Below are 23888 nucleotides of genomic sequence, written 5' to 3' on the forward strand. Positions count from 1 at the left end.
ACTTTGCTAAGCCTCAGTCAAAGATTAGGAATCAAAAGGTCGAAAGTGAACTATTGGAGCGATCATTGAATTTAACTCAAACCAAAGCGTTTAAACATCTGTAACCCTCATAAGTTCGAAACTGCACATCAAGCTAGACAATAAAAGTTGCCAGCAAATAAACTATTGAAGCACCCCTTCGATTAGACTTATATATATCAAAAAACAAGAATTGCAACTCTACAAAATTGGCTCTGGCACCATCATCACAAAGTAAAACAAACTGACAACAGTTTAATCAAAATCGAGTTTGCATGATACTGCACTGTTGACCTAAATGAGGCACTATAATTTAATGAAATTTGTGACGGTCCATGTGAGGCTTATGAAAATGAGCATGGTGAACAGGCCAGCCCTTCACCACCGGCTACGGTTGCCTCCCCGCCCCAACCACCGCCGCCGCCACCTCTTCGGAAACTGCCACCTCGGCTGCCACGGTCGAAGCCAAAGGCACGCTTCTCGTCATCACGTCGCTTCTTCCAGGCATCGAACCGTTCAGCCATGGAATACAGTTCCTGAGGAACCTGCTGGTTGGCCTCTTCCAGGATGCTGATTAGCTCGCGAGCCTGTCTCCAGTTCTCACGAGTAACCAGTGTGATCGACTCACCACGGCGCCTGCACGAACAGCAAAAGGAAGCAAGCATTTCACCTCAGTAACTGCATCAGCTGATGCCTGCCATCAACAGCAGGCAAAAAATCAATACAAAACACTTGAAGTACACAGAGTACTTCAAACCATATATGCCGCAACTGCAGAAATTTGGACAGATCAAAATATTTCTTGATATAACATGTTTATTTCACTTCAGGATTCAGAATCACCCTTTATTGGTGGAAATTTTTTCTCCGCACTGACTTTTAAGCCACCTACAATTTAGGATATTAGTCGGAAACAGTGCAGTGCAGCTCGGGCCTCATTTAGGACTGTCGCACAGAATGTTCGAACAGTATAGACAACATCCCACGATTAGAAATCATCTTCCAGACCTTCAAGAACAAAACTGGCAGCTGGAATTTCAATGTTCCTGCTCCACTCAATGGCTTGGTATCCCATTCTACAAGAAAGATCTGTTGAACTAGCAACGCCTCTAATTGCTCGTCTTCAACTGAAAAGTCCTTATCTTCTCCTATGCCAGTTTTACCCACCAACAACCGTTGGCTAGCTTTGCTAAAACCTAATCATAGACACACAGCAAGCCTACAAGTGAAAACAAGCAGGAAACACAGAAAAAGCAGAATGACCAACTCACAAAGCCACCCAGCACTTTAAACAAGTGACTAGCCATTGCCTCTAAGCTGGCCAGTCATAATAAAATGCCCAGGACCAGCACTGAGCACTCACAAGCTGCTCTTAGCTTAGTGAATTTAGCCCCTGGTTAGCCATAACACTTCCCACTTTCAATGAGCCATGAAGAAAGTCACAGGAAGGCAAATCCCTGGCATCACGGTGAGGTGTAACTTTCAACATTCTAGAAATCACGACAGGCAAATGTAAGCCCTCAAAACTGTGAAGGCATTTCGCTCTTTGCAAATATGCTGCAGATATGGACCTTGAGAAAGGCCTGCAAAACAATTTAAAAAAAGCCGTGAAATTCCTTGTGCATTAAGGAGCACCACATTTCACACATTTTTCTACGAAATCTTGAAAGCTTTTTCAGAGTAGAAACTTTTTATAACGTGGTGTCAAAAAAAAAGCAGTCTCGCAGCTTCGTTCAAATTATTTTGCAGAGCTAACTTAAGGTAGTTTATTCAGCGCTCGCTCAAGTTGACACTGACCACCAATAGGTGTGCTTGACTAGTTACAGATACAAGACTGAGTGAGCATGGTCCCTGAGAGGCGGACAAAGACAGCACACGACACATCTGAGAAAAAAAATAAAGAAGGAAGACTCTTACCCTGCTCGGCCCGTGCGGCCCACTCGATGAACGTATTCTTCGACGTTCCGAGGAAAATCATAATTGAATATGTGCCTGCAGTCAATATAAAGAGAGGGTTACATCACGCCATCAGCCACATCACAAACTTAACAATGTGGGCAACAAAGTGCAGCGAAGGATATCCTACATGCACTAAAATTTAGTGAAACATAGTTCCGAGGTTATACTGCAAAATTTTTGAAGTTTTCCTGCTCACTAGTAACAAAACAAAAAATGTGCATGAGGTACATGAGCTTTCTCCTGCTTCATGTGCACACTGAATGCGGGCACACAGAAGTTCTGATGGTGATTTCTGCAATTCCTATGGGCTACTGATCAGCAATCGAATAGGCTGTGGTGCAACAGTTCTGTAAAGGTAACACTTCATGTTGCGACGTTTAGCAGCAAAAATCATCTCCAAAATAAGGTGACTGCACTCATGGTGCTAGACTACCAAGCACCATTCACTCACGTCACATCCTTGATGTCCAACCCACGCGCTGCAACATCAGTGGCGATCAGTATCCGCACTCTACTGTCACGGAAGTCTTCGAGAGCTTGCTCCCGGTCGCACTGCTCCCTGCAAGGTCATGTGCGCACACAAAATGAATGCGAGAGCACTTTCTTGCAGCGACGACTATACTGCCGCAGCAAGGTAAACTCGATGAGAGACAAGCAGGCTTGCACAGGACCTGAACTAGCTCCAGCTTTTTGTGGCTGTCAAAGGCACAGGCGCTGTGGCAGCATGTTAGTTCACCGTACTTGTCACTTTCGTGAGCTGCTGCTCCGCATTACAATTGTTAGCACGATATGCAAGCACCTGAATAGCTACACGGCTGGGAGTTTGCTCTCGAACACGGCAAGCGTGCGGCAGGCCAGAAATACGACGTGACCGAGAAGTGCAGCAGTTGCAACTGTGGGGCACCTAAATTTTCGTATGCGACTCCAAGCGCCGAGGTTTTCGTGGGCCTAAGTCGGGAAGATTTCCAGCTGGAGACAAGTTTTCCAAACAGACGTGTAAAGTGAGCATCCCTGAAAACTGTGTACAGAATTCAGCTTGCTCAGCTGTTCCAAGCGATGTCATTGTGTGTGCTGTGGGTCTGCAGCAGCTACGACGGCAGCGACACTAGTGAGGACTAGTACAGTCTAGCCCGGTTATAACGAAGTCGGCGGAAATCGGAAATCACTTCGCTATATCTGCTATCTCGTTATATGTGGACTACGAAAAAAAAATGCAAACATCGGCATACCGATTTATTGCCGCTGAAAGAAGTCGTCCAGCGTCCCCTGAGCACGTTTCGCGAGTGCGGACTTCAGGATTGCGGCTTCCATACCATCCAACTGCGAACCAAAGATCTGGTCGAACTCCGCGATAACGCGATAACGATAAAAATGAGCCACGCTTCCAACATGCACAATGCTGCCGCGCTTTCTCCCTGCCTTGCGCACCGCGGCACCGACATAAAACAAAGCACGCGCTGCCACACCTCCTGCAGACTGCAGTCCAGCCGTGGCGCCGACTGCCTGGGAGAAATAGGGAACCGAGATTGGCCAAGACGGCTGCTCTCTGCGACATCATTGGAAAAAAAAATCGTCTCTGTTCTTTTTTACATTATTCCCCTGCGTGGCGTGCTCTACCGCTCTACGCCGTGACGCCATTCAAGGACGGCGCAACACGAGACCGGCGTGCCATGCGATGCAGTGAAGCAACCTTTCGCTCCACAGGAGAGCAGACGACGCCACGAAAGGACGCCGTCAGCCGAATTTTGCTCTTATTTTCGCGGAAAAATCGCCTCAAGGACGCAAAAATGTGTTGATTGGCAGATTATTTTTCGGTTGGTATTAAATCTCTTCGTTATATCCGCTGACGCGCTCTTATTTACTTCGTTAAAACCGGACCCAAAATGTATTGAAAATGCAAAAATGGGAATGGGAAATTGAAATCCCTTCGTTATAACCGCTATTTCGCTATAAGTGGCTTCGTTATAAACCGGCTGGACTGTACTTCAGAAAAACTTTGTTAAAATAAGCATAGGGTTGTGGAATGTGCATGCTTGTTTTTTTTTCTTTCCCCAACTGATTTTTTTGGGGGGCGTTGGCGTTGGCTGGCAATTGTGTATGCCAAGTTCAAGGTGCGCCATTATGCATGCTGTCTCGAGTCCCAGATACGCAAATAGGAGTGATTGAAAAGGAATAGAAAGGGGAAGTAATTACTTCCTAACATCCACCCCAGCACAGCCCTATGGCCAAAAACGGCGGATCTTAAAACACGACAGCCTAGCGTGTAAGCTGCCATACACTGGCGAACTTGCTCCAGGTGGCAAATGATAACATAATAGGGCTGTACACATGGCTATCAACAGAGCACACAGGTAAACACAACAGACCTCACGACAACACATTGAAAAAAAAAAGAAACCATAGAGACTGCTTTGTGCGCCTCACCTTCCCCCATGTATGGAATCACAATTGACTCCTGCCAGGATAAAGTCACTCGACAGGTGGTCCACCCTGCACGGACACAAGCCCAAAATTGAGTACAGTCAGCTAGGCACCAGGATTATGAGAGAATGACGGCAAATTGAACTTGGTCTCTATCAACAGATATCGGCATTTTGACAAAGAAGCTACCTTCAATGAAAACTGAGCTTTTGTCACCTAGAAAACATTTGGTTTATCGGGGTTTAACGTCCCAAAGAGACTCGGGCTATGAGGGATGCCGCAGTGGAGGGTTCTGGATGAGCTCACATGTAGCTCACACATGTAACCACACATGTAACCACACATGTAGCTCAGCGTTACAGCTATGGCTGTGTGCTCACACTGCGCAGCACAGTGACAACATTTGATAGTTTTTAGCTAATTCACTGCTAATTCAGTTTGGGGATTTTGAGGGACCATTCATCAGTATGCTTTTTGTTTTTTGCACGCATGTTATCCAATAAAGGATGGAAGCTTCCTCCTCAGCACTTATTGGCAACCACTGCAGTTAACCCAGAGAAACAAAAAGAATGTCAGACCCCTGGTATGAAAGCAACGGCAGCAAATTCAGGGTGCGACCTGACGGATACGTTCAGATTTCGCAAAGATTGGCAGAAAGGAAAAGCAGCCATGGCACTCACATGGCCTTTCTGTCGACGAACACAATCACCTTGTCGTCTGGCTGCATGGAGTCCAGGAAGGCTTTGAGCTGTGAAAAGCAAACAAAAAAGAAAATTGCATTCAGTAAAGTCACATTTCCAGCAAGAAGCCAAGCAAAATGCACCCAGCAAAGGGCATGCCACTTTACCTGCTCCCGCTTTTCCGTTTCGTCACACATGATGATAGTCTGCGTGACAGTGTGGACAGCCTGGAAAAAAATGCATACAATCAATGCAAAGCAGTACACATCCAAGGGTATGAAAAAAACATGCCAGTGTAATCTGCCACACTACCGTTGTGGAATAATTCAATACCATCCAGAACCCTTTATGCAATTTTCTTTCATTTCACACCACACACAAAGAATGCCAACCATGCTGCATCCACGCGAGCACTCAAGAGAACCACTGTTTCTGTTTCCACAGTGGCAGGATAACACAAAATTTGCTCGGCACCCGAAGTACGCTACGCAGAGGCGAGCCAAGGCACAGATGCACAAATATATGCAGAAACAAAAGGGACGTCGACTGCTGGCAAAAAGCGGAGAACGGAACCAAAAAAGTCATTCGTTTGCAGAAGCGGAAGAAAGGTGACAACCTGCTTCAAATGTTGGCAGTACTTAAAAAAGCGAAGAGCGTTGAGAGTCACGGAGGGACTTTAGCGCCCGAAAGGGCAAAGGGGCAAATCACCCGATAAATTTTGCGTGAAAATTAAGTCAGAGACATGCACATGTAAAAACTAGGATTCGGAATTCCACTGAAGCAATGATGGTTCAGCCAACAATGCGGCTGGTCAGTATGAGGCGGCTCTCACTTGGCGCGCTCTTAAGCTCACTTTGCTGCCGAGGGCATTGCGGAAGTCAATCATGCCTCCATTTTAATGCAAGTGACAGTAGACTGGCAACAGGATTAGGCCTCGTATTATAAGTGATCACTGGTTCAAAGACCTTTATCTGTGGCTTTGATGCAAAGCACATCAGGCCTAGAAACACTGCACAAGAGGCACTTTGTCACAGGGAAATGCATCGCTGGTATAAGATGCACCCCACTTAGGATTTCCCATAGGAGGGAATGGCGGGAATAAAGAAATGAATGTGTTCTTTTTTTGGTGCGAACACCCAGCATATAGGAAAAGTAAACAACGCAGCAACTATAATAATAAGATAAAATAAGATTATAATGAGATAACCGCTGGTCCTTATGGGTAATGGAGTGGATTCCAGGAGAAGGAAAGCGTAGCACGAAGAGGCAGAAAGTTAGGTGGGCGGATGAGATCAAGAAGTTTGCGGGGATACAGTGGCCGCAGCCGGCACAGGACAGGGTCGATTGGAGAGACATGGGAGAGGCCTTTGCGCTGCAGTGGGCGTAGTCAGGCTGATGATGATGATGAAACAACGCAGCAACAGGTGCCATTTGGGCTAAATGATACACGTGAAATGCAATTCTCCCGACTATTTTTTTTAAATTACCAACTGCCAAGCTGGGATACACAAGCCCTCACAAGTGTACACGGTGTAACCACAGACGACGGCTGCTGTGATAACTCACCGCCAAGTCAAGGGAGCCGATGAAAACCTGGAAGGGGTTGGTCATGTACTGCTGGCCGAGTCGACGCACGCCCTCAGGCCAGGTGGCACTGGTCATGACCGTCTGCCGGTCCGGCCGGATGTCCAGCAGAATTTTCTTGATCTGCGGCTCAAATCCCATGTCCAGCATGCGATCGGCTTCATCCAGGACCTGGCAGCAGCAGCATCACACACATGCAAATGAAAGCCATCAGTGCCCGCAGTATATAGGTACGGCGTTTTATGCACTGCAAATAATTCCAGCAGTCGCTCATGAGCAGTACCACAGCGGCCAGCCAATTTTTCGGATTTTAGTCATTTGGATATGCACAATATTTAAGACTTAACTGAGGAATCATCAGGCACCTCATGGAAGGTGCAGAAGCGAACAGATTCTTTGGACTCCATAATTTGTACTTGCTCAATGCAGTATAATCTCGGTGATAATGTTACGAAGAAGACGAAGCTGGCAGTGGCGCGGGACGGAGCGCTCGCGCTAGGCCAGCGGCTATTAAATAGTCTCTTGTCCATCGTTCATCACATCTCATTCTTCGGCTGGCCGCCACGTAACAATACAAACACTTAACACAAATTTCATGATGATACAAATTTGTAAAATCCTCTGGCTGTCCAGAATTTTGGACGTTCCAAACTCTCTTCTGCGACACTACAGCACAAAACACCAGCTGTACGTCACCAATGCCGCAATCGCTAATCTGCGAGTAGTGAGCTGCGGTGAGCGGCTAGCTCGCAAGTTGCCAAAGTCACGATCACTAATCTAAGCTCACCGCAAGCGGTGAACGGCGGTTCGTAGTCCGCACATCGCTGACATCATGATCACCAGTCAGTAGCGAGCTGTGGCCGCATGGCTGTGAATAAAAATTATGGGCATGCTTTTTTTTTCTTGTCATTAAACTTCATAGTGTCGCCCATAGAGTCAATCTATAGTCGCAACTGAAATATAGAAGCACCACAGCAGCCATGCCATAACATTTTGTTTGCACAGCGGAAACTCGCCAATTGAACCTGAAGATTACTGAAACCGTGACTGAATATATCAAAGTGTAAATTCAGAGGAGGTGCTTGCTTTACGAAGGGACCAATTCCTAGTCGGTCCACACAGAAAGACCAGCCGCACTGCGCACACATGAACATGAGCTTGAAATGCCATGGAACTAACCAAGAACGTGACGTAAGTGAGATCGATGATCTTGTTCATCACCAGATCATTGAGGCGGCCCGGTGTGGCAATGACGATCTCCACACCAAGGCTGACCGTCTGAATCTGCTCCCGCCGACTGCCGCCTCCATAAACACACACACTGCAAGAACAATGCCACCCATGTCATAAGACAGCTTTTCACTTCAACTACCATGCACAAAATGCGCACAAAAATCATCTTTCTCTCATCGTGCACAGGTACGAAGTGCAGAACTGCAGTTCGAAAAAACCTCGAAAAAAAAAATTAGTGAGAGCCCACCGCAACTACAGTGGCACAAAGTGTTGTTCACAAAAGCCCAGGCCAGAACTCATTGAAACTTGTAAAGTCGATTTTTTTTACATTTTTCAACACCAAAGCCCCGTGTCTCCCCTTAACATGAACTTTGGTAATGTAAAGCTTAACATGCTGCCATTATATTGAAGGCATCTTTGGATGTCCGAACAATGCCTAGATAAAAATATGAAAAAAACTGCCATGCTACAGTGCAGTGAGCATGAAAGATCATATTCGGGCAACAGAAGAGCAACCCCAACTGGCAACTGCAAAGAGAAAAAAAAAGGAAAAAGAAAAGCTAAGTGTAGTGAACTTGCTTCACGGCAGGCAGCTTGCCCATGAACAAAACTCCAAGCTGACAACACCCTCGCCACTCAGTGGCAGTGTTATGTGAGGCTTAATATCCCAAACCTGCACGTGGACCATAAGATACACCGCAGTTGGGGGGGAGGCCCCAGACTAATTATGACCGCTTAGGGGTCTTTAACGTGTGCCGTCATCATGCAGCACACGGGTGTTTTTGAATTTCATCTTCATTGAGATGTGGCCGCCATGGCCAGGAGTCGATCCGTTGACTCTCTGCTCAGCAGCCAAATGGGGAAGCCACTGAGTCATCGTGCGGGTACCCCTGTCACTCAGTGGAATTAGAACAGCCACAGGCACTCAACAGTTCGTCCGGCCGCATTCAAAACCAACAGCAGAGGTTAAAAACAAAAATAAAAAAGTCAGCCACGGTGACGCACCATTTGATCCCTCGGTAGTGGTACTTCTTGGCCTCGCGCTCGATCTGCTGGGCGAGCTCGCGAGTAGGCGCCAGCACCAGGCACGACGGCCCCGTCCTCTCCTCCCTCGGCCTGCACAGACGAGCACCACAAGATGAGCACCACAAGACCAATGCCTTCTGTACACCAGCTAACAATACGTGAACAAGAGCTCCCTATGTGCGCTCATATTTAAGGGACGGCTTGCATAAACACCCATGTGAAGCTGCTTGGTACCGAATACAGCAGCCACGCACAGAAAGACATCAATATATAGACAACCCTGTAAACCAGAAAAAAAGTTCCAAAGACAAGTGTGTACAGTAAAACTTCGTTACAGTGAACAGGTGAAAAAAAATCGTAAAATAATGCGATACAGCCTAAGCGTGTAATCGTAAAATAATGCGATACAGCCTAAGCGTGTATTATAACGTTTGCCACTCCATAAACAAGAATGATAACTTTTCTTTCCATTTCTAAAGCGGCAATTTCAAAACCTTACAACAATTTCTATGGCAGGCAGGATGATAATTTCACCCTTATTGCATTCCCTGATGTCAAGACAAATCAATCACATGCATTTCAGCAACATTTCCTACAAAACATTTCTTAAATGCTACAGTGGAACCTCGATTATACGTCCCCCGGTCATGCGACGACCCGCATTTTACGACGAATTTGTGCGGTCCCGGCAAAACCCCCATAGAGACAATGCATTATAAAAACCTCGGTTATACGACGCAAATTTTAGAAGGACCCCGCTTGACGCAAATTTTAGAAGGACCCCGCTTCGTACGACGGCTGGCTCGTACCGTCCGTCAAAAAAGGTCGTCAGAAACGCAGGCCGGGATGTACCGTATTTTCGCGATTCTAAGCGCCCCCCCCCCCCCCCCCCATTTTCGGAAAAAAAATTTCTGAAAAAAAACTTTGCATGCGAATCTAAGCACCCCCTTTTTTGCGCGGAAGAGAGCGTTGCCGAGGCCGCCAAGTGCACTTGCTCTCTTTTTCGTCCAGCCTGTGCAGTCGGAGTCCCGAGGAGGAGGAGGCGCGGCCTGCGCGTTGTTGTTGCGACTGAGAGAAGGATGAAAAGGAAATTGCACGGGCCTGCCTAGCCACCACCACTGCCAAGTGCAGATAGAGGACAGTTAAAAGATCAGAGGAAAGATAAGACGCGCGTCGCGTCGCAGCAACAAATGCGTCCGCGGGAGTGGACGCTGATGAAAAAACAGATAAGCGGGCGCGCTCGCCGAAGCGAGGACAGCGGGAGGACAGCGGCGTCCGCGGCGCTTTTTGTGTTACTGCGTTGTTCCGACACTACAAGACAGATGGCGGCACAGAACTGTCTGCAGCTATTTTTCTTTTGAATGTTTCCTAAATTTTTTCTCGCGCCCGTTTCATCGATATTTCGCCGCGAAAAGAGGGGCCCGGGGGGGGGGGGTCAGTGTAGATTTTTCGAATCTAAGCACCCCCTCTCACTTTGAGCATCGCGATCGTGAAAAAAAGGGGGTGCTTAGAATCGAGTAAATACGGTAGGCACACTTTAGCCAGTCGATAACCGGTGCGCCTTATCTTTCCACCTATCAAGAAAACCGCGCGAGCCGCTGCCCGGCTGCTCACGGCAGCCTCAACGGCCATTTTATCTTGTTTGTTGAAGACTAGCCCTCTGCCGGCAAAAATGTGCTGCATTTGTGTTCCGGAAAAAAAAAAGATGACGATGAAGTTCAGACGTTAAAAAAATATCACGCTTGATTTTCGATTATACGACACCCGGATTATACGACGGTTTCGCGCGGTCCCCTGAACGTCGTATAATCGAGGTTCCACTGTATCTCCAAAAAACTTGCATAACATATGTATACAAGCTCTTATTTTATATGAAACTAAATGACATATTTAGAATTGGCACACAAATAATACATGCTACCTGAAGATTTCAGGTGGCTTCATTAATAAAAAAGCTTTTTCTAGGACAAGTTTCCTCTTCAGCGCCTGTCTTAGGGAAATGGAAACCAAATCTCTAACCAACAGAATATAAAATTAAAACACCTATATGCAGCATATCTACAAACTAACTGTTGAAATGAGATTAACAGCAATGGGACTGCTACAACTCCATGCAGAAAAACAGAAAAGGTAAAAGTGTGTCATCAGTAACCATTTCAGATGCTGCTCCACTGACACGTTCGTCATCACCATCAGCCTGACTACTCCCACTGCAGGGCAAAGGCCTCTCCCCTGTCTCTCCAATTAACCCTGTCCTTTGACAGCAGAGGTCACCGTATCCCCGCAAACTTCTGAATCTCATCCGCCCACCTAACTTTCTGCTGCCCCTGCTATGCTTGCCTTCTCTTGGAATCCACCCCTTTACCATTAGGACCGGTGGTTATTCTGCCTTTGCATTACAAGCCCTGCCCAAGACCATTTCTTCCTCTTGATTGAAAAAATGCGCCAACTAAATTAACGTTTACTTTTTCGACTGAGGATACCCTGCTGTGCCCGATGTCGAGCACATTTCCTGAGTGTTGCTTCTCAAATCATATCAAAGCATTCATCGCTTCCGTATTTTTGCATGTCGGTTCCATTTCTTCCGAGCACTCAGCTGTGGTTGGCCTGAACATGCCAAGATTGCACCAAATTTTTTTTTTTGATGAGGTCTCTAACTCTCCCCTCGTGTTATGTACACGTAAATGCAGTATACAGCTGACTGTTTCACTCCACAGCCAGTTGTCACTGAATTAGTGCACTTCCTTGAAGGGCCAAGCATGCTTCTGTCCATAAGCATGTCAGACAGGAAGAGATTACAGCAGTGGCATGCAGGGTTCCTTGGATTCTTATGGAAGCTGTTGGTGATTTTCCGAGTCTAATAAGTATAGAGAGTAGTGATGCAAAACTATCGATAGTGCTATCGATACTATCGATAGTTGAGTCACTATCGAACTATCGATGCTAAAAAAAGACTATCGATGTCGATTATCGATAATGCACTACCAATAGTACTACCGATAGTACTTTCGATAGTTATATTGATAGTATTATCGATTCTATAAAATCGACCACGTGTACCCACTGCATACAAATGCATATCAATATTGTTACTGTCAATAGTCTTACCATAGACAGTATCACTGTCGATAGTCTTGCTATCGATAGCGGTAATATCGCTACTAATACTATCGATAGCAACACTATCGATAGTTTTTTTTACACTATCGATAGTTTCAGAAAAACTATCGATACTATCGATAGTCAATTTTCCGATAGTTTCGCACTGCATTTGGTACTTGCAACTCACACGGGCTGGCTGTCGATGTGGATCATGGCCGGCAAGAGGAATGCCAGCGTCTTGCCTGTGCCCGTCTGTGCAATGCCAATCATGTCTCTCCCCTGCAGTAAGATCGGCCAGGCCTGCCTCTGCGTAGAAGAGTGAAACCAAAGGTAGTGAGAATGCTTCATGACGGCTAACCACAGCCAGAATTCTCTCCAATAGTGCAAGCAAGTTTGTGAGGTGGTATGACGTAGCCTGGACGTGATACATACAGGCATGAGCACTTCAAGATACAAGAGGAGGACTTTTACACAGGAAAAGTGGTTTATAAAAGATAGCGATTACTTGTTTCATGAGCCCATGACCCTAAGAGAAACTTATTACACAAGGACAGAAAAGGGAACCTTAAACACAGACATGTCACACACATGAATCCATGTTGTACAACATATGCAAGGGTGGATAACTAAAGTATAAAGGCTATAATATTCTTCCTCACAATACACGGTCTGACTGTGCTGCTGGGTTACCGAAACTATGACGTTCCAATTTTTAATGGTGCAAAAGCACCGTGTATGCGTGCGTGGTTCTGCGCAATTTTCGTGGCAGCCTCTTTAATCTTACACAGACCCTGTCTACTGGAACCTAGAAACGGCATTTTTAAGCAGCAGGCTCGTACAGTGCTGCCTGTGTGGCATTTGCAAGGGGCATAGTTTCGTTTTCACGCTTTAGTTATTAGCACTCGCTCGGCAGCAGTGATGAAGAAGCACAAAGAGCCGAAACAAGATTCATGCTGCCTCTAAGTGTACTCGGTGTAAACATGGACGCAACATGTCGGAAGCTGGCAAACATGGTGGCAGCCAACCACCAATGGGGTATATGGTCCCCTCTTTGGCTGGCTGCTGGCGCTGTTCCACACGAGTGAAATATAGGCTGTCAAAACGCCAGCACACGGTCAAGAATCGTCGCGAAGTCACATTAGCGACGTAGCATGCTGGAACACTTCCGCATCTGCAATGTAACATCTACCCAGTATTGCATGGGTTCCTATGGAAGCTTGGGCAGAACTGGCTCATGAAAATGTTGCAGCTGGGAAAATGTAGCAGCCGAGAACATAACAGCAGGGTTCTACTGGACACAACATGTGAAATTTCGCTACTTATCACTTCAGCTGAAAAAATTGCAATTATCATGCTTCCAATGCAGAGGGAACAAACACGCCTTTACTGTTTTCATACAAGCTGCACGAGAGCAGCGCAGTTCTCACTTGTATAGGAGATGGGTTCACAAACTTGTTGGTGTAGATTTCATCCAAGATTTCAGCTGCAAGTAAAAAAAAAATTCATCACACTCACAGTACAGCTGATGATATCAGGGACACACAGCTGGCCTCCTCAGTAGATCCACACAAAATCAACACATACACAAGAAAATGTATAAATAGGGCCTTTCAATTTCAGGTTTGATTTTTTTTTTTCGCACATTGGATGGGGTTAAAATTAAGCCCTGAATTTTGAGTTCAAATCTGAGTACTAATCAGGTTACTGAACAAAAAGTTCCAAAATTCAGGTTTTTTTGGGGGGTTGTCTTTCTTAGCAATGATAATTGACCACTAATGCGCACTTTAACGGCACAAAACAAAGCAACATAATAAGCTACCGAGATTTTCCTTCTATGGAACACAGAAGTGTCTCTTCCCACCAAAACAGGTTCCAAGTGCCCACTTGCCAAGCACTGCAGGTGTCAGTGCAAGTCAGCTGCACCACCACACAATGGGCAATGTTATGAGGCAGGGTGGAATTTGAAAATGCCAAGAAGCAACTGCCACAAATGTACAGACCACACGCACTACAAAATGTTACCTCTCTGTTTGCCATGACCTGCCTTGCACTTTCCCCAACCATTCTCACCCTTTCACTGCCGACCGGCACCAAAACCAGGTCTAATACACTGTAATCCCCAAACGAGCCCTCTTGTAAAGCTGCTTTTTATTTGTGCCCTCAATTCTGCCACAGCCAATTCATACAGCAAGCACACTCTCAGTCAAAGTGAGCACATAAAGGAGGTCTGCATGCCTACAGTAAGGCTACAACAACATGCATAAAGATCTTCGATAAGCCTCGCAAACGTGTCAGAGCCAGCCACACACTGATGGCGTGTGCTGGCCAAAGAGACAGCCATGTTTGGCCACTGCAAGTCTCTCCATCTCATGCACCCTTGCTAATGACCTTCGCAATTAGCAACCTCCTCTCCTACACCTTCTTACCGTGCAATCTCACATCATCTCATACCATTCATGCTTGCAACAAAGCTTGATCAAGGCAAAGCTGCCCTTTTGTCACCTGCCCTCAACACCCAATTCCATGATGCTATGCTAACATGGAGATATGCTAAAGGGAAAACACCTGCGTTTATTGAAAGAAACAAAAAAAGAAGGAGTAAGCTACTGCCAAACAGTCACTGCTAAAAGTACCAATCCAAAGTACAAGGGCAAGCATCATTGTCACAGATAGGCCAGGTAGGGCAAAAACGGGTGAAAAGTGAGGTTGCTGCCAGGAGCGGAACTTCAGGTCTCTTCCGATTCGGTCGCACTAGCTGCACCAGTTCAAGGAGTGCAGTACTTTTGCATTCGTTTTGTCAGTGCAGCGCACACCCACTGCACTGCACTGGTCTATGAAAACACTTCACTGCGATTTGCTGCTTGAAAATTCTCCACGTGGTTTGGCATTCTAGCGACCACCGACGTCAGCAGCATGCAAGAGGCTGTAATTTGGCAGTGATGCCAAGGCAAGCAGATGACCAGGCCTGCACTCAACCATTCACTTTAAAGGCAGCCAGTGCTAAGCTGTAACTGAGCTGCCTTAACTGACGCTGCACATCACGGCACCACCATGGAGCTTCACTGTACTAGTGCAGCGAGTGCACCCAAATCAAGAGACCTTTACAAAAACTGATACCACACGTGTGGTTAGCACTTTCACACGCAAAGCAAAAAGCAGGTCTTGAAAACAAGAGCATGCTTCCGAACACTTCAAATCGCATCATCGATGCAAGAAGTAAGGGTCGCAAACGTGCTTACGATAGTTTGCAAAGGCCTGCTCAAACGTCGTCACTGGATTCGTAGCTACATCGGGAGGTGGATGTCCCTCCGGCCCAAGATACTTCACAACTATGTTGTTGTTCTCTAGCCTGCAATTACAAAAAGAAGGCACATGTTATCAGCTCTACATTTCACACAAGGTGCAAAAACAAGACAGCACTCAAGATGGAATACAGCGCTTCAGAAATGGCCAAGACAAATAAAGAAAAATTTCTCAGGCCTTCTCTGTTCAGGAAAACGGCACCCATGTGTGATTATACAGTAAAACCTGGATGCAACAATCCTCCACATAGCAATTTCTGCAATATTACAAAGTTTGCAAATATTGCAACGTTAACCTTGACGCAACGAACTCGCTACTGTGTCAACCATCTATCAGCCAGTGCTGTGCCAACTTAAATTTGGGCAACCCACGTGAAAGTTTCACAATAATAGAACACAACCTGCCATAAGAGGAGATTCTGTGATCGCAATGAGCAAACGCAGTTGTCAGGCAACATTTCAACACAAGTGGCGTCTCTCCGTGGCAAACACAGCAGTCTCCACACCACTTTCACAGCATCCTATCAAGTGGAATTACAACAGCTCAAGTTCAAAAGCAGCGTAGCACTGCAGGACACATATCACGAGTGGGGACAACAGAGAGCGCCAGCGACACAAGGCAAGGAAGGACTAGAGTCCATTTGCTAGAGCCATGGCACCAGGCAGACCAAGAGAAGGGTAACATAGAAAAAAATTCAGGGGGGCACTTTGTTGGCCTAAAGCGCTGTGAGGCGTAAGCCTTTTAGCGCGGTGTTGCTGCTTGTGTCACTGATGTGTGGTTAAGATGTAAGTACACAAATGTTTGTGAATCTTAAATGCTGGAGACACTGGAGGGCATTTGGGAGGCATCCGTCTGATTCGACGCCCTTCTGCAAACACTCTCCAGCATCCTAGACAAGGAGAACTACATGTGTGTTGGCAGGAAGTAGCGTAGCCATTAGAACGCTCAGCTGCGGAATGGAAGGATGGTGGTTCGAATTCCATCGTGCACAAATATTTTTTTCTGTTCAGATTAGAAAAGCATGACACCTCTGCTGACAACCTTCTGTCGACAATGATGAGGCATGGGGGTGCCTGATGAGGAAAAGGGGTGCTTCCAACTCGCAGACTCTCCCTGCCCCACACGCAGCAGCATCATGCGAGCCACGGTGAGATTGTGGTAGCTCCTACCACAGTTGTGCTTTCAACGTGACTATGAGGAGTTCTCCATGTTTATGACTTCAAGTAGTGACAATTTACTGTGAACATTTGCTAGGCTATTTCAACAACACTTATTTTTCATTTCGGTTTCTGTTCTGCATTGTCCTTTTCACGTCTTCAAATGAAACCTGCACATAACGAAAGGCTGTAAATAAAAAAAAAATGGGAGTTTTCTCAATTTCAGTATTTCAGGAATATACTGGGAGACATTCCACAACAGGGGGCGGCTGTGGGTAAGGTGGTCAGATGAGCTAAGGAAGTCTGTGAGGATAGGGTGCCCACAGCTGGCACAAAACAGAGCTAGGTACAATTGGAGAATGATGGAAAAGGCCTGTAATCTGCAGTGTGCTGTAGTAGGGCTGATGATGATGGTGGCAGAGATGAATGGATGCTTCTCAAGGTACATGTCAGTGTGATCATCTCACTACACAGGACAAAGCTTGCGCAGTTAATATAAAGGCCCACATTGTGCAGCAGCCGGTGCAAGATGAGCCAACATGTGCCTGACTGCTGCGACCAGAATAGGGCCATAAGATGATGGGAGCAAGCGAGCGATTAAATAGGACACCTTAAATCTAAAAAAGGATCAGTTCAGGACACCTGATACAACTGTCATGCCTACAGTCTCAAAAAATTCTCTGCCCTTTACTTAGTGCAAAGCATTACACTCAACTGAGAATGGAACTTTCAGGCCAGTATGCTACATGCTTCCAAACAGTGACATGAACCACTAGTCATCTAAATTGTTGTCAGCCTGCTTGCATGAACATGAACCAGTCCACCACACCAGCCACGGCAAATGACAGGATTACAGGTACTAAAGCAAAAAACAGTGCCCAAGGAGGAATGTGAGAAGAGTGCTGGGCAAGCAGACTAGACACTACCATAAGTCCTGCCCGCATGTAGCAGACAGTCTGTTGTCTTTTTGCACCAGTAAATACTACTCTTAATTCACCAAGTAACCCAACCCAATGCCCCAGAAACTGCCAGGGGAAGGAAGAAACTAGAGCCACAAAGACAGAGTTCTGAACAAAGGTGGCAAGAGAAGAGTACAAGACATAGGAAACATCTCTCTGCTCCAGCAACATCACCCCACATCTGCGCACATTCTCAAGCCAAGTGAATCAAGCAAGTCCACTCAACAATGCCCATCAGAGCACTGCACAGGCTGCATTCTCAGGCCCGAGCCCAGTCCAGCCGCGCGCTTCAGAATGCAGCCCATGCAGTCCTCTAGTGCCAATAACACCAGTGACAGCATTCAGCTTTTTCAGGTGAACAGCACCGTCCTCTCAATGCCCAGTATCTTATAAGTCAACAAGAATACGAAGGCTAAAAACGTTTAACCAAAAATTTGTATTTACTAAAGCCAACAAAAAGTTCCTTAACAGTGCATGAACATTCAACAAAAATGCTATCAAGGGAAGGTGATCATAGAACACATGAAGTATTAGTACCTCTTCCCTTTTGTTATGCAATCACGACAGCTGGAGATCAAGTGTGCAACCTCATGAAGTCTATCACTGCACCACACCATCGCGGGAGGTCGTAAACAAACTGGCAGGCTTGAATCTCAGACCAACGAATGGACTGATGAACAGCTCCAATCTCAACCATCAGCCCAGCAACATGCTAAAGCTAGTTGAGCCGAGTTGTTGTATGCTACAGGTGGGATTGTTCTACACTTGCTGCCTCCAATCAATGACAAGTTGTCCCCAGACTTCCAAGCAAGCTTTCCCAAGTGCTTACGGCCACCTCGCCAGTGTGGCCCTCGGGGTCCATGGCACAAGATTCATCGGCACATCGTCTCCTTCAAGGCCAGGCCACACCCGTTGCCGCTGCCCGCACAGACCTGGACTACGGGCACCTCTCCTTTGCCACAGCAGCAGCAGCAGCAGTTGAAGGCCAGGACTGCCTTTTAATCGCCACGACTTACCAGCACTGAATGGCAAGCAGCTATCCCCCCTCTCGTCGCAAGAAAGCGCACGTGATCCCAGTCTCTACTTGCACTTGCAACAATTTTAGCAGTTGGATGCAGGTGTGTTCCCCAACCTCACAACAATGGCCATGCATAATCACCGCCACAAGGTAAGCATGCATACGCAGCAAAAAGGGTTGCATGCAGATGCATCACATTGCTCTCAGAGCCTTCCTTCCACCACCCCTCCCCAGTTTTCCCCATTTCCTATTCTCTCGAAGCCAGATCTCCCTCCCCGTTTCGCTATTTCCTATTCCCTTGAAGCCAGATATCACTCCCCGTTTCCCTATTCCCTTGAAGCCAGATATCCCTCCCCGTTTCGCTATTTCCCGTTCCCTTGAAGCCAGATATCCCCCTCGTCCCTTGGGATAACAAAGAAGTCTGCAGACATACTTAAGAATGTTTACATGCGAGAAGGTGCAAGCTCGCTCACTCACATAGTAATCGCAGTGCCGTGTGCTGCGGCATGATGTAAACCACACACGTGACAATTCTACCTCTGCACGGCTCAAGTAGCAACCACCACACCCTTTCTGATCTGCGCGCTAACTTCATGAAGGCAGTCGCCGCCGTATCGCGGCCTGCGCTCCATCTTAAGGGTATGACATGATAGCTAGTGGGTTAATGCTGCCCATATATGCAGTATTGATCTTTCTCTGCTTAACATTCATACATTCCTGGGAGTACTCATACCACTCCTGGTGCAGTGGTGCAGAGTTTAAGTGATATGCCACTGCCCTGGGACGGCAGGTGCTGCCACCGGTGGGACTTGTGCGATCCAGGTTCTACTCAGCAACCCCGCGTGACCGATCACTAATTTAACCACCACCTTCCAGGTTGCATGAGGACACCATCTTTTATGGGTGCCATCGAGTTTATCATGCAGGCACACACGCACAGAGGGAGAGACAGACAGATGGGTTTTCGCTCAATGGGGCAAGTAAGGCTTATACCTTAAAATTCTCCGAGCACTGCCCTGCCTTTCATCAGGTAGAAATGGGTGCTTCTCTTTATTGGACTCCTGCCACGTGACATCACCACTACAACTCCTTACATGGCCACGAAGAGTTACTCAAGGCATGAACAAAGTGAGCCAACCCTTGTTGCCTCTCCTTGTGAGCCCTGTCTTGGCAACTTCTCCCATGCCCACTGCTGTGGCTTCTGTCTTTCAACACGGGGAAAGTTGGGGGTCACTGCCCTGACTGCTAGGCCTAGTTGAAGGCTCCACTAAGAGGGCAACTGCCACTGCTAGGCAATTTTGCGTTGTGCACAAAAAACCACAACACGTTAGGCTATTTTATAAGACCAGACATACCAGACCTCCTTTCCTTGACAGCTCTTCATTAAGGTTTCAAATCTCAATCACCAGGAATGTGTGAATAGGCAACTCTCTCTCTACTGTGGCATTAAACACACCCGAGAGCTACGGCAGGTTTCAGCGCAGGTTCCACAATGTCCTCCCCACCCAGAAGAGCAACCACGGATTAATATTTTATAATGAAACTGCTGCCAATTTCACTGTACGGCTCACATGGTACCACATCCATTGTTACACGTGCACAATGGATCTGAGCAGCTTTGTTATAATACCAAGGATAACAATGTTTTGACTTTTTCAGCATCATCCAGCAGGAACTAACCGTAAATATGGTGGATTTATGTGATTACAAAGAGATTCCTAGACTTGCCTAAACTACATAAATGTTGCTGCACATACCACAAATGCTATTCACGACTTCATACAGCCAGTTCACAAAAATGTACTGGAACACTGCTGGACAAAAAGGCAATACATTGGAATCTGGATGATACAAATTGTACGAGGTCACAAAAAATGTTTCTATCACCCGATATGAACAAAATCTCCATCGAAAGCAGAAGCGAAGGAAATTTCTTCACATAGATCTGTTTACAGCCGACACGATTTATCTACGCCCACGCACCGCTGCTTGTGGTGGGTACCAAACGACTGGCAATTGCACACCGGCACTGTGTGGGCAACAATTTGTGCTCAAGGGCACAGTCTTTGTTTGCACGTTCATATCATCCGGAGAGATGCAAGAGTCTGTTCAGAACACATGAAATTCTGCATACTATACACAATGCACTCCGGCTAGAGAATTTCACGAATTTGTATCAATAGGGATCGTATCACTGAGATTCTACTATAATGCAACTTTTTAAGCACAAATTTTGGTGTCCAGAAAAAGTAATTATCATGAAAATAAACCTACAGACCAGAATTCAGAGCAGTTTTATAATGCAGCCATTTTCTGCTGAGTGCCACGCAAGGGTAAGGAAGTTTCTTAGGGGTGCGGTAGCTCCGTGGCCACGCCTGCTTGATAGATGCAACTTACTGCCCTTTGGGTGCTAATAAACATTGCTGTGTATATTTCTACAGCACAGTTATGTTGCAGCAAGATTTTGTGTTATCGAAGAAGTAAAATCTGTGCATTAATAACGACATTTAGTTTGACATTCATGTTAATTGTGCCAGTGCCAGATTATTTTGATTGCAGTGATACATCAGCCCACAGACATCAGCACATTTCACTTCCAACGAGACGCAGATGCTGCAAGAAACTCCACATGGCATGTAAAAAGGAGACAAAATTAACAAGCAAGAAAAAAAAACTGAAAACTTGACAACGGCATTCTACAGGCTTCAATTTCACCTTACGCTTGAGCATGGAGCATCAGTGATTAACATTCTTCCCAGGCCTTTTGCACAGATCAAGCCACTTTCCTTCCAGCCAATTCTTCACAAGTGACGTCATCATTTGGTGTCAAAACCCAGTTTCAGCTACGATTACCTTGTTTTTGATCTTTTTAAATATTTCTACTCGGTTATTTTCAGAAACTTATTTGTACCAGAGAGAGGGGGCTCTGTGGATTGTGATGAGATTATCAAAACTAACTTTTAATTTATATGCAGGGCTTTGTATTTGTAGCTCTTGCGATCATTTGCATGCCTGGATGGCCCAAGCACCCTGTGATGGCTCAGTTGGCCTGAGGAGCTGTTGGTGGAGAGGAGGCTGAAGCAAAGAGGGAGGGTGCATGGAGCCGGCAAAGCCTGGGTACATGTGTGCGCTTCCACGCTGTTTGTTTTCATGGTGGCCACTTTAATCCTGCACAATCCTTGTCTATGGGAACCCAGGAACTGCACTTTTAAGGTACAGGCAACCGGGGAAATACGGATGACAAACACACCTCGGGGCCAGCCTGCACTGCCCCCCGCAAAGCACTGCCAACGCGGCGTTTGCCACAGCATAGTTTCGTTTTCGTGCCTTCGGTCGTTTGTGCTCACACTTCAGCGGTGACTCAACTGCACGAATGGCTGCAACCAGATCCACAATGTCCACAAGTGTGCTCGGCGTTAGCATAGGTACAACATGCCTCAAACTGCTGAACACGGTGCCTGCCAAGCACTGATGGAGTTCGGTTTGGATCTGTCGCCATTCCGCACACATCAAATGTTGACTGTCAGAATGCCGGCACGGACTGAATCCCCATCCTGAATGACAGTCGTGATGTAGCATGGGGGAAAGTTGGCACAGTTGCGATGTAACAGCATGGGTTTGTTTGAGAGCTCGGACAGAACTGGCTCACAAAAACATAGCAGCCAGGAAAATGTGGCACCCAGGACCTAGCAGAGGGCTGTTCTGCATTAAACAGCATTCTAAGCAGTCAAACACAGAGCCAACCTCATTTCACTTACTACTGTCATTCATTACACTCCTTTGCATCCTTTTCTTCAGAACAACGGTGAAAAACAGAATCAGACTCAGCCTGCAATCCTTTCAACAGCAGTCTCAGAATATTGTGCCATAACAAGAGGTTCTACCGAACTCAAATATGCCATGTGTTAGAATTTAGACAATGTGCCATTCTCATTTCTTGCTCCAAATATCATGCGCATTCAATCATGTGAGTTGAAACTCACAGCTTCAGCCTTGCCAACACAAACTCACCTGAACTGTTCCACCTCCGCTCTAGACATAGAAGCAACGCGTGGGTCTTCAGTATAGAAGTTCTTGATGATGGGTGTGAGCGCTGCAAGGAGATAAAAACTGAATGTTCAACTTAATCAACAAAGGTTTCCTTTTTTCCACTAAAATGCAAATGCACATGCAAACACACTCAACAGTTAGAAAAAGTTTTGAACATCTTGCAGCCCTTAAACTATACGCCTCCAATCAGAAAAGCTGAGCGAGATCCTTGTGCACTGCGTATTTCTGATGAGCCTGAAACACTGCCACATCCCTCGAGATGCATCTTAAGAAAAATTCCAGTCAAATAAATAAATCCTAAATTTCAAAACCAGCTATTCAAAGATGACAGCCCAAAGTACTTTTTATTCTCAAGGTGAGAAGGGAAAAGTCGCAAACCTGCAAACAAGAGGCCCCCTCCCCCAACTTTTTCCGAAAAAGAGGAAAATAGCTGCTCTACAAAAGCTGCACTCACAGGCCCAGTGCTTCTTCCGTTGTTCGTCGCACTCGGCTATCAGCCTGGCCCAGTCAATGACAGGCACCGGTTGTTCCTCGCTCGAGCTCGCCTCTCTCTTGCTGAAGCGAGCTGCAGTGGAGGAGTGGATACGCACCACGATGAACAAAAGAAAGCTCACATAAGAATCATTAACAAAGATTCAGTGGTGCCATTTACCAGCTTTTTCCAGAAGCAACTTTAGAACACAGAAAGAATGTCTCACCAGCGGAAGCTACAAACTGGTGTAAATAAAACTCAATCAAAAACCTAAATGACCCTAGCATATTAGAACAATCATTTCTTTCTGATGTGTTCATCTGTAATGTCTAAAATTAAGGCACACACTTATAGATACAGCCCCTGCCAAAAGTATACAGCCCAAGGGGTTTGCTTCTAAGCTGTTTAGCACGGCCTCCTAGCAGTCCAAAGCTTGGAAGGATTGTGGACATGAAGCCATTCCTCTTAAGAGAGATTATGGCTGCTGACAACCCATTAAGAGGCATTCTACAGGTCTCACAAGCAAACCCCTCGGGCTGTATACGTTCAATGGGGCTGTATCTCCCTGTATGATGTGTCACATGCAAACCTTTCCCCATGAAAACTGCCTTTCTCTGAAGCAAGAAACATATAAATACTACTACATACCTACTTCAGCTGCAGAGGAGAGCACAGAAAAGGCAAAGGCAAATCGGTATGTACAGTGTGCTTCAAAAGTTCTGTCCACTACACATGCTAGCAATAAAAAATGAACCAAAAAGTAAGGAGTCAAAACTCGTGGTGTTCCTGAAACATTCGGACACCCTAAAACCAGCAAAGAACAGTGTACATCATACAAATGAAGGGTTTAAAATTTAAATCTAATACATAAGTACACACCACAACACTCTTTAGTCTCATCTTGAT

At 46.2% G+C, this 23888-nt stretch overlaps 1 pseudogene across 1 annotated transcript in view; it reads right to left on the bottom strand.

Annotated features, from left to right (window-relative positions):
- Positions 1–288: 288 nt before the first annotated feature.
- The window catches only part of LOC149354991 (putative ATP-dependent RNA helicase DDX43), a 32340-nt pseudogene continuing 8740 nt past the window's right edge, over positions 289–23888 (bottom strand). The window contains exons 4-17 of the transcript XR_016289342.1: positions 22965–23075; positions 22472–22553; positions 15263–15372; positions 13451–13506; positions 12211–12329; positions 8901–9011; positions 7842–7983; positions 6645–6833; positions 5246–5305; positions 5079–5146; positions 4402–4467; positions 2429–2536; positions 1936–2010; positions 289–654 (exon numbers count right to left, since the gene is read on the bottom strand). The product of XR_016289342.1 is annotated as a putative ATP-dependent RNA helicase DDX43 (transcript). The remainder of the gene's footprint in view (positions 655–1935; positions 2011–2428; positions 2537–4401; positions 4468–5078; positions 5147–5245; positions 5306–6644; positions 6834–7841; positions 7984–8900; positions 9012–12210; positions 12330–13450; positions 13507–15262; positions 15373–22471; positions 22554–22964; positions 23076–23888) is intronic.

The sequence above is a fragment of the Amblyomma mixtum genome, chromosome 3 (assembly GCF_055824585.1).
Source record: "Amblyomma mixtum isolate Tamu chromosome 3, ASM5582458v1, whole genome shotgun sequence".
Taxonomy (NCBI): Eukaryota; Metazoa; Arthropoda; class Arachnida; order Ixodida; family Ixodidae; genus Amblyomma; species Amblyomma mixtum.